This window comes from Larus michahellis, chromosome 1 (assembly GCF_964199755.1).
Source record: "Larus michahellis chromosome 1, bLarMic1.1, whole genome shotgun sequence".
NCBI lineage: Eukaryota > Metazoa > Chordata > Aves > Charadriiformes > Laridae > Larus > Larus michahellis.
In genome coordinates, this window is record NC_133896.1 from 99,244,793 (window position 1) to 99,258,089 (window position 13,297).

Here is a 13,297-nt window from a genome sequence, read left to right on the forward strand (position 1 = left end):
ACAACTCAAATTCTGTGACATCAATACACATACTGGTATGGCATTTAAAGCTAAGTTATCACAAAAAGCCGTTAGTCACTTCTTCTAAAGAACAACTAGCTGGAAGAAATCAACGTCCTTTGGAACCATCATCCATAAATGCTCAGAAGTATCCACAACTCCTTTGTGTACATTTGCAAATGCAAACTTTTCAGAGCAATTACCAAAAGGTCTGGAGGCATTTCAGAATTCACTCCCACTCAGAGCCTGCTCTCCCCAAGCAAAGCCACTGGTAAGTGTTTCCACAAGCCTTTGAGGTATGAGTGTGTTTCTGCTCCGGGGATACCTATCCCCACCAGAACTGCTCCAAGAACTCTAACCACCCACCTCTCTGACCACTGAGCAAACTATACATAGCAAAATCTTTCAGGCATGACTTGCACCGATTTAGATATACACGGATAGCTACAAGTTAAGTCTCCACTTACATTCCCAAGCCCCAAGGTCAAAGGCATTTTATAACTCTCAAATAAAGTGTTTATTCCTGTCAAGCTCTGTATAACCTTACGTCACTCTGGACACACCTTAGGCTGCTAGCAAAATAACTCCTGTTTTGGTAGAGTTGGATCCATGTATGCTCCTCTTTACTCAGCAGCAATATCAAGGAGGACTGATTTGTTTCCCGTGAAAATAGCCTTTGCTCACCTACTATGGAGATTCTGAAATAAAAACAAATAAAATGAGAAAAATAGGGTAAAACAAAAATGCATCAAAAAACCAAACAAACTTCATGTGTCCCAAAACACACGCATCTTAGAGTAGGAGAACTTTAATCAAATTCTAAGAGGTCACGCACAACAAGGTCTCATTTAACCAACACGACATACCTTAGGAATTTAGAAAAATAGTTATTATTTTGCAACATCTAGTTCTAGGCCTCGCTTTGTCATACATAAAGACACTTCTTTACGTATCACTTTAACTTTTAAAGTGAATAATACGTGTCGTCATTTTCCATAAAAAGGCTGCAAGCATTATCGTAAGTACCACATTACACTAACTGAAATTGCTTTTCTCCCTCTGCCCTTGCTACTGGCTAGAGTTATGCACAAATATTTACTTGCACAAACACTTACGTAACCGTTGAGGAGGAAGACACAGGACAGGACGGAACAGATGGGACATGTGGGGACAATCCGAAGATTAACAAATTTACCACACTTGAATCTTTGTTCTGTAGAGTCACCTAGGAGTACTACAGTCTATGGTATTTTGTGGTACTATCCTTGCTAGGAAAACACAGCTATATTAAAAAGATATGCAAGAGAACAACTTCAAGTTATATGTCCATTTAAGAAATCAGCTTATTTAATTTTTTCTTGAGTAATAACACAGGCTGTTTATAAGATGAATTGTTAACAATTAGCAAAAGAAGCCACTTCATATTTCTTTTATATGAAATTATATCTCTACAAGAAAGAATCCAACATATCTCTACATTTAATCAATTCTACACAGTTCACTATGATCACACAATATACATACAACTTTTTATGGACTTTTATGTAACTACTTTTCATCTAATTAATATTAATCTTCATATTATGAGCTTCTGAGTTTACTAGCCAGAGCAAATAGAAGCCAGAAACGATGCTCTGTCAGAATGCTTTCACCTAAGTTACCAAGGACAAACAACATTAAAAGGAACAGAAACTTACATCCTTACAACTATCCTTACAAACATCCTTACAACTAAAAATAGGTAACCGAACAAAACAGATTAAAAATAAAGCACTTAACTAAAAAAAAAAAAAAAGACCCACAAAATAAAGCAGACTGTAGAGCACTGGGGAAGGTTGCAGGGAAGACTGTTTAAAGAGTGTAGGATTTTAGGGACTAAAAAGGAATTTTTGTCTTTCCTTTAGGTGCTGAAGAGAATTTCCTTAAATCACTACTTTGTGCTTGAGTACAATTTTCAAGTATGAAGCAATCTATATGTTAGTCAAGCATTAAGTTCATCTCCTGAAAGATTTTCTCAGTAATAGTCCATCCTGTTGACATAACATACAGAGACATGAGATCAATAAAAGTGTTCCCAGATAACGACACACCTTTAGTATTGCTGAGTTTAAGGTAACAGTTCTCAATGCTGTCATGTCTCATGCGGGCTGCCATAAAAAAGCAAAATTAATACCCTTTTGTATTTATTCCCCTTCCTCACTCAAGGGTTTTGTGCAATTTTTGTTGCACTCTGCAGCTATGGAGTGTCTGAGTCTGCTAAATACATTTCCCCAAGCCCAAGAGACTCCTTGAACAGTACCTGTTGTGGGCAATACTAACACAAAGAACTACATGGGACTAAACACTTAGGAGATCAAGAAATTCTATAAATACTTTTCCAGACTAGAGAATTGAACCACACAAGTCAGTCACATTTCTGAACTATGAATTTATCAGATAGCTCAGCAATTCTGAATCCCAAAGGGATCAGAGTTTTATAAGGTACATTACATCGCCAGGAATCCACAATCTAAAGTGGCCTGTACAGGATACGTTTGCCCCTACATTATTTCAATACAGATTCCTTGGACAGGTCTTGAAATCACCACTAACTGAAAGTGCTGTGCTTTAAACAGGGACTAGTGTATAGCCACTGAAACTGTAGAGAATAAGGAAAGTCTTATAAAAAATGTCTCTTATTATGCACATTTCATAACATGAATGCCAGCACCTAAAGACTCAAAGTAGGGCCTGTGGGTGCAAGAGCATTTTTTTGTTTTACTCTGCTATTGCAGGTGGCCCAACAAAAAATATTTTCTCTCCTTACAAAGTTCACCTTCCTTAGTATCCACAGTCCTTCTTTTACAACCTTACTACCTTTCAGATAAGCTCTCTTTAAGAGCTACATTTTCACTGGGTTAATCTGTAGGAAGCAAGATAAGCCTGCTCAAGAGAATTATAACAATGAAATGGAAGACTCACGATACATTTTGATCCTGGATTCTCCCTACTTAACCACTAAAAAAAAGAAAAAAGTATGAAAACTTTGTACCCCTATATGTATAATATCAATGGCTCCAACAAGCCTTCTTACAGTTCCTGAGTTGCACTCAAGTCCGCATTCACCTGTGTGCCTCACAAGCTTGTGCTCTCAAAGCAGATCATGGCCTGAAGTGACTCCTGTAAAACTTGCAACCTGTAGGAAACACACTGTATGCCAAATCCCTTCTACCTGTGTGCTGGGCTTTACACTCCAAGGCACTGGTGCAAGTGAAGGGAAGTGAAGGAAGTTTCTTCAAGGAGTGAAGAAACAATAGATGTGAAGGGAAAAGCAGAACAGAACAGACGGTCAGTGATATGGAGGAACTGAAGAAACTTGCAAGAACTCTTGATCTACTTCTTCCCCTCATCTGCATGAAAGCTTTGAAAGGAGCATCCTCACTGACATGATGTTCAATTCACATCTATGCAAAAAGTTGTGTCAACTTCACTCAGATCTGTGTGTTTGTTATGGAAGAATTAAACTGCTCAGAAAGAGGTTTGATCGATCACTTTGAACAAAATGACTGAATTCACAGCTTAGGTTAACGCATACAAAAGATCCAGGACGGGGATTCATGTGGAGTCAGATTTGAAGCTCAAAATGTTTCAGTCACACCACTTCCCTGAAGTTCTACAAGAAGAATCTTGCTTTGACTGAATTTCAAAGGAGATGGATGAAGAAAAGTAGGCAACTAATTACACAGTGTCACATATTTTTTCTGAGGTCTAATGACTAAAGACAGACATTTAAAATACGTTCTACTTCCAAGCATCTTCACAGATGTGTAACTTAGTACCTTCTAAGGTACCTCACCGCAAGTCTTCACACAATTACAACTCATTTGTGCTATTGCATTAATACTGAAGTGGCTGCCATTCCTCCAGAAATAGCCCAACTAGACAGGCATATTTGCAGGGGGAGGAGGGAATGAAAAAAAAAAAATCTCAGTGCAGAATACCACAAACAAAACAAGCCTCCAAGCCCAAGCTGCTTCTTAAAATACACTATTGTGCACAGTTTTCAAAGACTAACGAACGTTATCTCATTTCTTTATGAAGAAAAAATTACTTGGCTATATACAGTTTATCCAGACTAGGGGAAGGCATAAAAATTAAATTCTATTAATCTTTGTTCATGGTAAGTTCTGCTGTGCAAAAAAAGTCTTTTTCATAAAAAATAATCTTGGTCCCATATACAAGAGGAAACCATCTCACAAGCAGATATGAAGCCCTTGCCAGTTCTCCTTAGGAGAGAAGTCATTAGTAGTTAAGCGATGCAGTCATCAACTTTTCAAGGCAGCGCCCAACAAAACGCGATCTAATTATCCCTAATATTTGGCTAGGAATTTTGTTTGTGTCTGCCAACAAAGGGAGAATAATGGAATCTGCAAACAATAGGAGAGTTTGGGAAAATATTTCTTCCTGCTGCCAAAAAAAATTAAAAACACACAGTAATGAAGATATGAATCTCTTTCCGTCCATGGTCCATAGTAAAAGACACATGAATCTGAAGAATGTTATCTTTAGAACTTTCCCCTGCTTCTCCCCCTTGCCTTCCACATGCAATTTATCAGTTGTCAGTGCATTTCAGAGTGTCATTTAGCCACAACAGTCTCCATATTTCTCTTTGGAATATTCAGAACCTAACCTATGCATTAGGATATAAAACACTAAAACACTCTTTACTGATGAAATCTAAGAGAGTGGCAATCACAATGCTAGATGAAGTAATAAAGATTAATGGGACAGAAATTTTTTGAAGAGTGCTATCAATCCCAGAAATAATTAAAGAGTGAGCCTTCTTCCACCGAGTTAATGTCAAAACTCCCACAGACTCACAGACTTCGGAGACAAGGCTGAGCATACACTGGAGAAAAATACATGAAGTCACATGAGTTATTAAAACGTTAAACATCAGATCCCATTTATGCAAGTCATTAAAATTCAACTTGTCAATTTTGCATGTGTTTCAGTTCTCCAGTACCACTTGCAAAGCTTAAGCAGACCACCTCCAAAAAAGCAGTTTTAAGTAATGTAAAATACTAATAAAAGCTTTAATAGTATTTGTACTTCTGTAGATGCCTATTTTTGGAATATGACAGTAACCTAAAGATTTAGACCCCATGGAAAATTTCAAAAGCCTGAGTTTCAACAATATCTACACGAAGCAAATGTGACCAAGAGCCTGATTCAGCCAAGCATTTCAATATATCATTAAAATCAGGCTTATGCTGAAGTCCTTTCCTTTCTCAACAAAAATACACAGGACTATGTTTTAAGTGCTTTGTTGAACTGAGGCCCAAGTTCTAATTTCCTTTATTTATCTTAGATACAAAATGGCTAAAGGAAGGGGTCAAATGCTGCAATAGATAGGTTATGGGTTTAAGGACACTGGAACTGCTGCTATGAATTGCCATGGGAAGAAAAAGGAAAGAGAAGTCGTTTAACGATGGAAGTAATGGGAGGAATTCTAATAGTTTAATATAAAGTCTTAACAGCAGCCTCAAAGTCTATTAGCTTATTTGTCCTATCTTTTCCCTGCCTGCTACAATCTTCCATCTTTCCAGCTTCTATTTTTTTCAAGGAAAATCCTGAGAGAATGTGGGCACAAATAACAATACAAAACAATAAGCAGAAAGATTAGATGAAAGCCACTGCAAGCAGGCTGCAGGGAGCAGCCCCGCATTGTCAGGGGATGCGCCAAATGATCTAATAAGGTCTTCCTTTGGTATCTAATTTCTACAAATCCAGTTTCTTTTCCTGTCACAATACTTGCAAATGCACCAATTCTGAACAAATATGTCTAGTAACTAAGGAAACTGAATTCATTTTCAGGTAGCAATGAAGAATGAGACAGGCATATCTGCCTGCCCAAAGGCTTTTTTTCCCCCTTTTGGTGAAGTTCACCAGTGCCAGGGATTCCACCTACAGATACTGGAAGACACTGTAAAAAAAAAAAAAAAGCAATAAAGGAAGGCTTCTCCGCAACTCTATTAAATTGCCTCAGATATAAATAAGCTTTTTATGTTATAAGAATACAAACCATGGAATTTTTAATGATATAGTTCCTTAACGGGGCTTGGAATAGTACTGTACTCTGCCCTTTATTAAGTTGTGACAATACAAGAGAAGGAACTCCGGTCATTACACACTCAGCTGATGCTCTTTGATAAAGCCGTTTTGCAGAAGGTCACAGATGTGCACTTTTGTATCGCAGAGGAGAATTAATTAAGAAACTAGAAGTTCATACTTTGGCCATTCCCAGATGTAAACACAGACTCAGAAACAGGAGGATTTGCATTCCCTATTCCCTGCTCTAGCCTGCCCCCAGACTGCCAATAAACTTTTCACCAGCACTATCTGAGCTGCGTTCCTAACAACTCCAGAACAGAACTGGACTGTAAGGACGGATTTTTGATTACCAGCTTTTGAGAAGCTTCTTCAAAGCTGTTTATGGTCTACAACAACTGTTTCATGTGGGAGGATAAAAGCACAGGCAATTTTCATACAGAGATAGACTAGAGAGATAGGGGGTGTGCAGGTAAAGGGGAAGATGCATTAAAAAAAAAAAAATTGCAAAGGGAAGGGAAGAAAAAAATTAACCAAGTAAAACACAGAAACAGTAGTTCTCACTGAAAGCACACACACACACGTATATGTAAAAAAGAATGCATGCACACTTAACGCCTGCTCTAAGACAGTACCTTGCACTTGCAGTTGTCCTGTCTTTTGTAGCTGAAGATTAAGTCAACTTCATGTTTCCTATACAAAGGTCGCCTGGTTGAGCTTTTATGCAATTCAAATGATCCACATTGGCACAATACTTTTGAAAAAACGTTAGTTCCCAAAAACATTAGCCAAGCAACTGAACAGTCCAATTTTAGCTAAAGGACAGATTATTTTTTTGTTTGGATTTGGTTATTAAGTCTCCCTAGAATAAAAAATAAAATATTATCCTGGTCTCACCATTGGTATATTCAAATAAGACATTTCGTTATGTCTGAAACCATTTTGGAAGGGTCAGTATCCAGGTATTGCAGTATCAAATAGATGTGGAAGTTTTCTCATCAAGCACCCAAATCCGGTCTTCCCCAGAAACTCACAAAGTGGACACAGCAGGATCATCCACACACACAAGTAGCAACACTTCCGAGCAAGTCTTTACCTAGTCACAGTGCAAAGGGCTGGCTGAAATTTTCCAACTAAAGAATAAGTATCTTTTTCAGGCTGCACTGCAGGTAAATACGTGCAAGGTAGCTAAAAGATGTCTGTCTTTTTAATGAAATGCAAGCATTTTAATCACCATTTGTTTTCATACCTACAGAAAACACCCCCAAATAAGCAAACTGCCTTAAGTTAGCATTATGTTCAAGTATGATACAACACACAAAAAGCAGGCAGTAGGACAGCTTAAGCTATACCGAAGTTTATCTGAAGACTAAAATGCAAATGCTGCAAATAAATGAATTGTGGTTGCACCTACTTTAACAGAGCTGCACAAAATAGTGTAGAATGCCTTTCAACGGTCTAATTTACCCATCGACTCAAAAGGAGTTTATTTCATTACCTCCTGTTAACCCTTAGTGGAATTTCAACATGAAGTTTTATGCCTATTTCAAGTATTTCTCCCTTGTGTTCTCAATGTTTATTCAGGGTGTACACTGAAGGACAGGGAATACGAGAGATACATTTTGGGCTCTTTAATCTAAATCCTGCTTTTTGGCTTCCTACCTCTTTCCTAAGCATTAAAACAACCGACTCATTTCTTTAAGACCTTCTTACTAAAAATAGTTGGTTGGATGGCTTAATTGTGTTAGCTGAAACACAAACATACGAAAAGGAAAGGGTTTTGTAGGAAAAACACTGAAGAAAAAAAAAATAAAAATCAGATTTCATCTGGCCTTCCCATCATCACTTAGAGAATTGTTTTGTAGTTACATCATCAGGAAATAAAATACTATCCTCTGAGGACCCCGACTCTTTACAGAAGGAAAAAAAAAAAAAAAAAAGGAAGGCTCGAAGTTCGTATCACCCTCTGAGGAGTTCAGCTAAATTCAAATTTTTTGTCATATTAAAAAAAAAGAAAGTAAGAAAAAAGAAAAAGCTCCCTTAGAACAACTAATTAAAGATGACCTTGAATTTAATTTTTCCCTTCTCAAATCCGAGGCTGCAAGACTAAGTGGAAAACATTATAACTAATCAGCTAACAACTTCTAACGACTTTATTATCAATAATAGAAAGGAACTGCCCTAACCCAAACCTTCCGCACATTCTTCTTGGCCATGAACTAGTAGACAACTGAAATATTTCACACAGTCCTGAGCGTCAGCTGGAGCCAGAACACATTAATAAGCTTTCTAAGTTCTGGCTATCACTGAAGTACACCAGGCAGACACGACGAGTCTGCACAACACGGAGTGCCTTATATGGCAAGGCAATGACGTAATGCTCCATAGGCTTGGGGCATGCAAAGAGCCTATCTCTCATTGTTTAGTGGGACTGCTGGAATGCTCACATCTCTGATGCTACAGCTGAATGCCTCGCGCCATGGAGCAATAGCTGACCCAGGATTTCTATAGTCCAGGAGCGCAAGGTAAGGGAGAGGGTGGGAAGCAAACTTCTTCTGGCACGCACCGGCACTTCTCGCTTTTCCCTTTTGAGATACTTTTTCAAAAACAATGAAATGCCCTAAAACAGCACCAGGAAATCTAGAAGATGCCTGGTTACTCGGAAGTAAGATGACTCTTTCAAGCGTTAAAAACTACATTTTAAACAATTCCTACAGAGCCAACAGATGAGGAATTAATTTAACGCTGAAGAAGGAGGTAGTTATAAATTACACACACTTTCCAAATGGTTGGATAAAATCATGATTGCATTTAAAGCTGTGGAAAGAGTCCAACTGTATTGTAATATATTAGGTAGAGCTACTGCCTCTCTTTATGCTGCATTTATATGCATATGCTACATATTAGTAGACATGTATGCACATATGTCTCTAAGCTTTTACTATACTTTTGAACGACTTTTCCTGTAGTTAACAGAGGGATGTATAAAACTGCCACAAACATTACTTTGCGATAAGATTATGCTATGTCTTAAAGAAACAATTGTAACTAGTTTAATTACTAACAAACTTTTCAACTCCTACACACTGCTTCCCTCTTCTGTGTCTTGCGTGCAAGTGTCAAATCACAAGAGGACAGAACTGTCAGATTTTGATTTAAAAAAAAAAAAAAAAAAAAAAAAAAACCCCAAACTTTAAATCCTGGTCATCAAACAAATTATAATGCTTTCAAATTCAGAAACCCTCCTGGTCTCTTCGGGGCTTATTCTGCAAGATGCTGAACACTACTGCAATTATTAACTCCAAAAAACAGAGAATGGAAAGCAATTCTGATGAGGCACTAAGCACCTTGAAAGATTACACCTTAGCGTGTTTATAATTCACAACTGCGTAGTATAAAAAACAACTCTGTCCTATCCCTTGATTAAAGGGCCAAACGGTATCAAATCCCTGTTTATAGGAACTGCAATTAAGTCAATTGTACTGTCCTACTTGCAAACTCAGACTACTAAGCAATGCTCTCCAGTTTTATGTGTAATTTAAAATGTTAGAAAAGTTAGACTCCTTAAGACCTTTAAACTCAAACTCTTCTTAAAAGTTAAACATGTTTTTGTTCTATGCTTTGATTTTCCTTAACACAAAATTAAATAGGCATTAAATGGTAGTTTAGCAAAAAGGGCTTTTTTTCCCCTGCATTTTATGTTTTAAATCCTGCAAAATCCTTGTTCAAGTATGTATTTAAGAAAAATCAAAGCTGATACAATCATATGCATTGCTGTACTATCAAGCATACATGGAATTAGAGACTGAGTCAAAATAGCACATGTGAACATTTTCGTCACTTCTTTTTTGCTTTAAACAACAAGAAAATATTAAGCAGTACTTTCCACATGCTTCTAAAAATGAAAATATATAGAAAAACATTTCATTTCAAAGATAATTCAGGTATTTGTGTATTATTAACCTTGGCATTTAGATAAAAGTCACATCCATGTTTCCAAGATAATCTTTCTTGTAACAAGCAAAGTTTACACCTCTGTTGATGCCTTAAATCTGCCTGGCTATAGAATCTAGGAAAAGGGCACTGTATAGTATATATAGAACGAAAAGAATCCTAGCAACCAGAACAAATGTAAGTTTATAGTAGACAACCAATACCCCGGATCAGTATCCTGAGCCCCTTACAATGTTTTCTGCGCACTATTCTGTCATATCTGCAGACTTGAAGCCTATATCCTAGCATTTTTAGATCTCTTTCCTGATAAATGATTAATTGTTTTCCTACATATCCTAAATCCAGTGGATTTAATAATAAATACACTGTCAAGTTATAAAGTGGAAAAAGTTAGCTATGTTATGAAAAGATATGTTATGAACCAAACTTAAGTAAAAGACCTCAAAAAACGTGTCTGAGTAGAAAGGATAAGCTGTAGTCAAAGGATTACTATATGATGAAGAAAAAATATTCATAGAAATGCTACACGTGGAATACACATATATAGTTGATAAAGGCAGTAACTAGAAAAAGAAAAAAGCCTACCCATAAATAAGAGACTATTTCAGCTCCTCCAAATCCAACACAGGAGGGTAACATTTATCATTAATTACTGCTTTAACAATAGCCAAAGTACCATCTGTACTGTGAATGCTGCTAGCCTAATACGAATCATAACATCTATTAAAAGCCAGAACTCTATTTCCCATAGTCCGTCTTCCTTAGATCGAAAGGGAGAACATTCTTCACTCAATACTTACAGGTCCAATTTTGCTCTCATTTATACTGGTAGAAGTCCAAAATAATTAGACTGAGGTATAACGATGAAAATGTCTCACTGCTCTTTCCCCCCCACCCCCAGCATTATACTCCTTTGTTTTATCAGATTTCTTTATATGTATTGAGACTATTTAATTTTAAGTAATTAAAACATTAGCTTGCATCACTTAACAGTAAAGGAAAAGAATTATCACATAATTCAGTCTTCAACAATTGTATTTCTTTATTTAAATTTCTTTTTGCAGTAACTTTTTACAACACCCAATGGAAAGAGAAAGCATTTTAATAACAAGTATATCCTCCAGAAATGAAAGTCAACTTCCTATCAAACTGCATTGACCTGTTGTTCCTCCAGCATCACTTCCCCTCACACCACGGACAAACACAGTGTAACTGCTGACAGTAGAGTTTTTAGAGATTTGACCCAGAAGACCAAGGGATATAACTTACACTTATTTTATTTTCCCCATCAGTACTGGTAATATCAAGTTATTGCTTGATTTTTGCTGAGTAACAATACTTTCATATTATTTACCTAATATTGTGATGAATTATCACATTTGCCATTGTCATGGGATAAAAGACAGCCTGGTTTTACTCCTGGTTTTACAGTGAGTTTCCCCTTTGTGTCAGTTCTTAAAAGGCTGGCACTTTTCTTCAGGAAAAATTCCTCACCAGGTGTAGTTTGGTGCAGGCAAGAGAGCAGCCACTGATCCTCAGGACCTCTCCTGCAAACAGCTTCTCTCAGCTCCTGGGTGTGGTATTACCTGAATACTGTTCATTAAAGAAGCAATTAAAATATCTAAGTCAGAGAAGCAATTAAAATATCTAAGTCAGAGAATCCTAATGAGTTTACAATGTAGGAAGATGTATCTTTAAAAAACATCCTATAACATTTTAGTTCTGACTCATTAATAGTTCCCCTTAATACTTTAGCCTGTCATCAAGTTGATTTGAGCTTAGAAACTCTGCCTTACCAATAAAAATAAATTATTTTTAATTGCCTAGGTTTGTTTTTCTCATATTGAATGTATTCTGCCATGGCATCTTTGAGGTTTATGTTGAGCTTTTTTTAAGTGGTTGAAAGCTTGGTTAGTTCAACCATTCACTAAACTGTATTACTCAGCTCCAAGAGGGCAAGGGGCATTGCTGAAAAATTCTAAATATAGTGCCTAGTCTTGTGATTTAAGTGAAGTAATGGACATTTTGAGTCTTAACACCTCTCAGTATGTTATGCTGATTTTGAGGTTTGCTGTGTTTTCTGTCAGCGAGACAAAAATCACTTTGATTGCATGTCCAGGGCACCATGTTGTTTCTGGAAGGTCAGTAACGGCACTCACACTGGTGGACGGATGGAGCACACTCGGGCATTCACAGCTCACTTTCCTCAAGTGTTCACAAAGTCAAGGAAAATATATTTGAAGGTCTTCTGTGTCAGTCTGTAGCCTCCAGTTAAAAACAGTACAAAAACAGCAGCTCCCAAAGCACTGCCTCCGCACCAGAGCAACAGAACTGAGGTGACAGCGAAGAGGTGAATGTTCATGGAATAAATGAACGCTCACTGAGTGAACACCCAGCAACATTATTGTATGACCCTCTTTAATAATAAAATGGAAAGCTTGGGGGTGCAAGTTCAAACCAACCTTGCCAGAGAATATTTCGACACAACTCAAAGTCCTATAACCTTGGCCACTCAAGTTGATAAATGCACGTACTTTTTGCCTGTTGCAGAAGTCACCCTTTCTGCTACAGCTCATCGTGCATATCACAGTGATTTAACACAACCGCTTGACTTCAACCTTAAGCGGGGCAGGGGACCTATGGACGACCACCAGAAAGTGGCTGCTGAGGTAAATACACAGAACTTGGGCCATTTTGCTTCACACTGCATGCTCACAGAAGCTGAGCGGCCAGAGCACACAACCACCTAACCACTCCTGCTCAAGCTTCAACAAACCTTTACAGATATACTTCAGGTAGGGTACACAAAGCTCCAGTGTACATCACTGAAAACGTGGATGGAAAAACGAAATACTTCTGACAAGAAAAACATTAATCTTGCACACATTTCACGGATGTGAAACAACACATCAGCCAGATTTCATTGTCCTTTATAGGCTTCCAAAGGCATGGGAAGGAACACAATTGCACTTAAAAGAAATGACAGGTTAGAGTTCTTAAAGGTCTCCCTTAAATCTAATATTCAAAGTAATTTTTTTCAAATTCATTGCAGAGACTGGATTTAAAACTTTATCCTTTTTTAGTGGAGCACAAAGTTTATCTAGTGTTTGCATAGCAGCTACTGCAATGGGAGCATAAGAGAAAGAGGAAAAATTTAAAAAACTGAAACGAAGCAGCATGTTGTTACTACCATGAGAAAAAACACACAAGATTGGCTGTTTAAAAATGGAAAGTAATGCAGTCATGAAACTCA

At 37.3% G+C, this 13,297-nt stretch overlaps 2 protein-coding genes across 6 annotated transcripts in view; one reads left to right on the forward strand and one right to left on the reverse strand.

The window, feature by feature from the left end:
* CMSS1 (cms1 ribosomal small subunit homolog) overlaps positions 1 to 13,297 on the reverse strand; it is a 243,138-nt gene that overhangs the window by 194,599 nt on the left and 35,242 nt on the right. The window lies entirely within an intron of this gene.
* The window catches only part of FILIP1L (filamin A interacting protein 1 like), a 210,032-nt gene that overhangs the window by 163,631 nt on the left and 33,104 nt on the right, over positions 1 to 13,297 (forward strand). The window contains exon 1 of one of the 5 annotated variants that reach the window (XM_074595524.1): positions 8,292 to 8,615. The exons of the other annotated variants lie outside the window; for them this stretch is intronic. The gene's annotated coding sequence lies outside the window, so the exon portion shown is untranslated. Of the gene's footprint in view, positions 1 to 8,291; positions 8,616 to 13,297 lie in introns of those variants that run through there. 5 annotated transcript variants of the gene reach the window in all.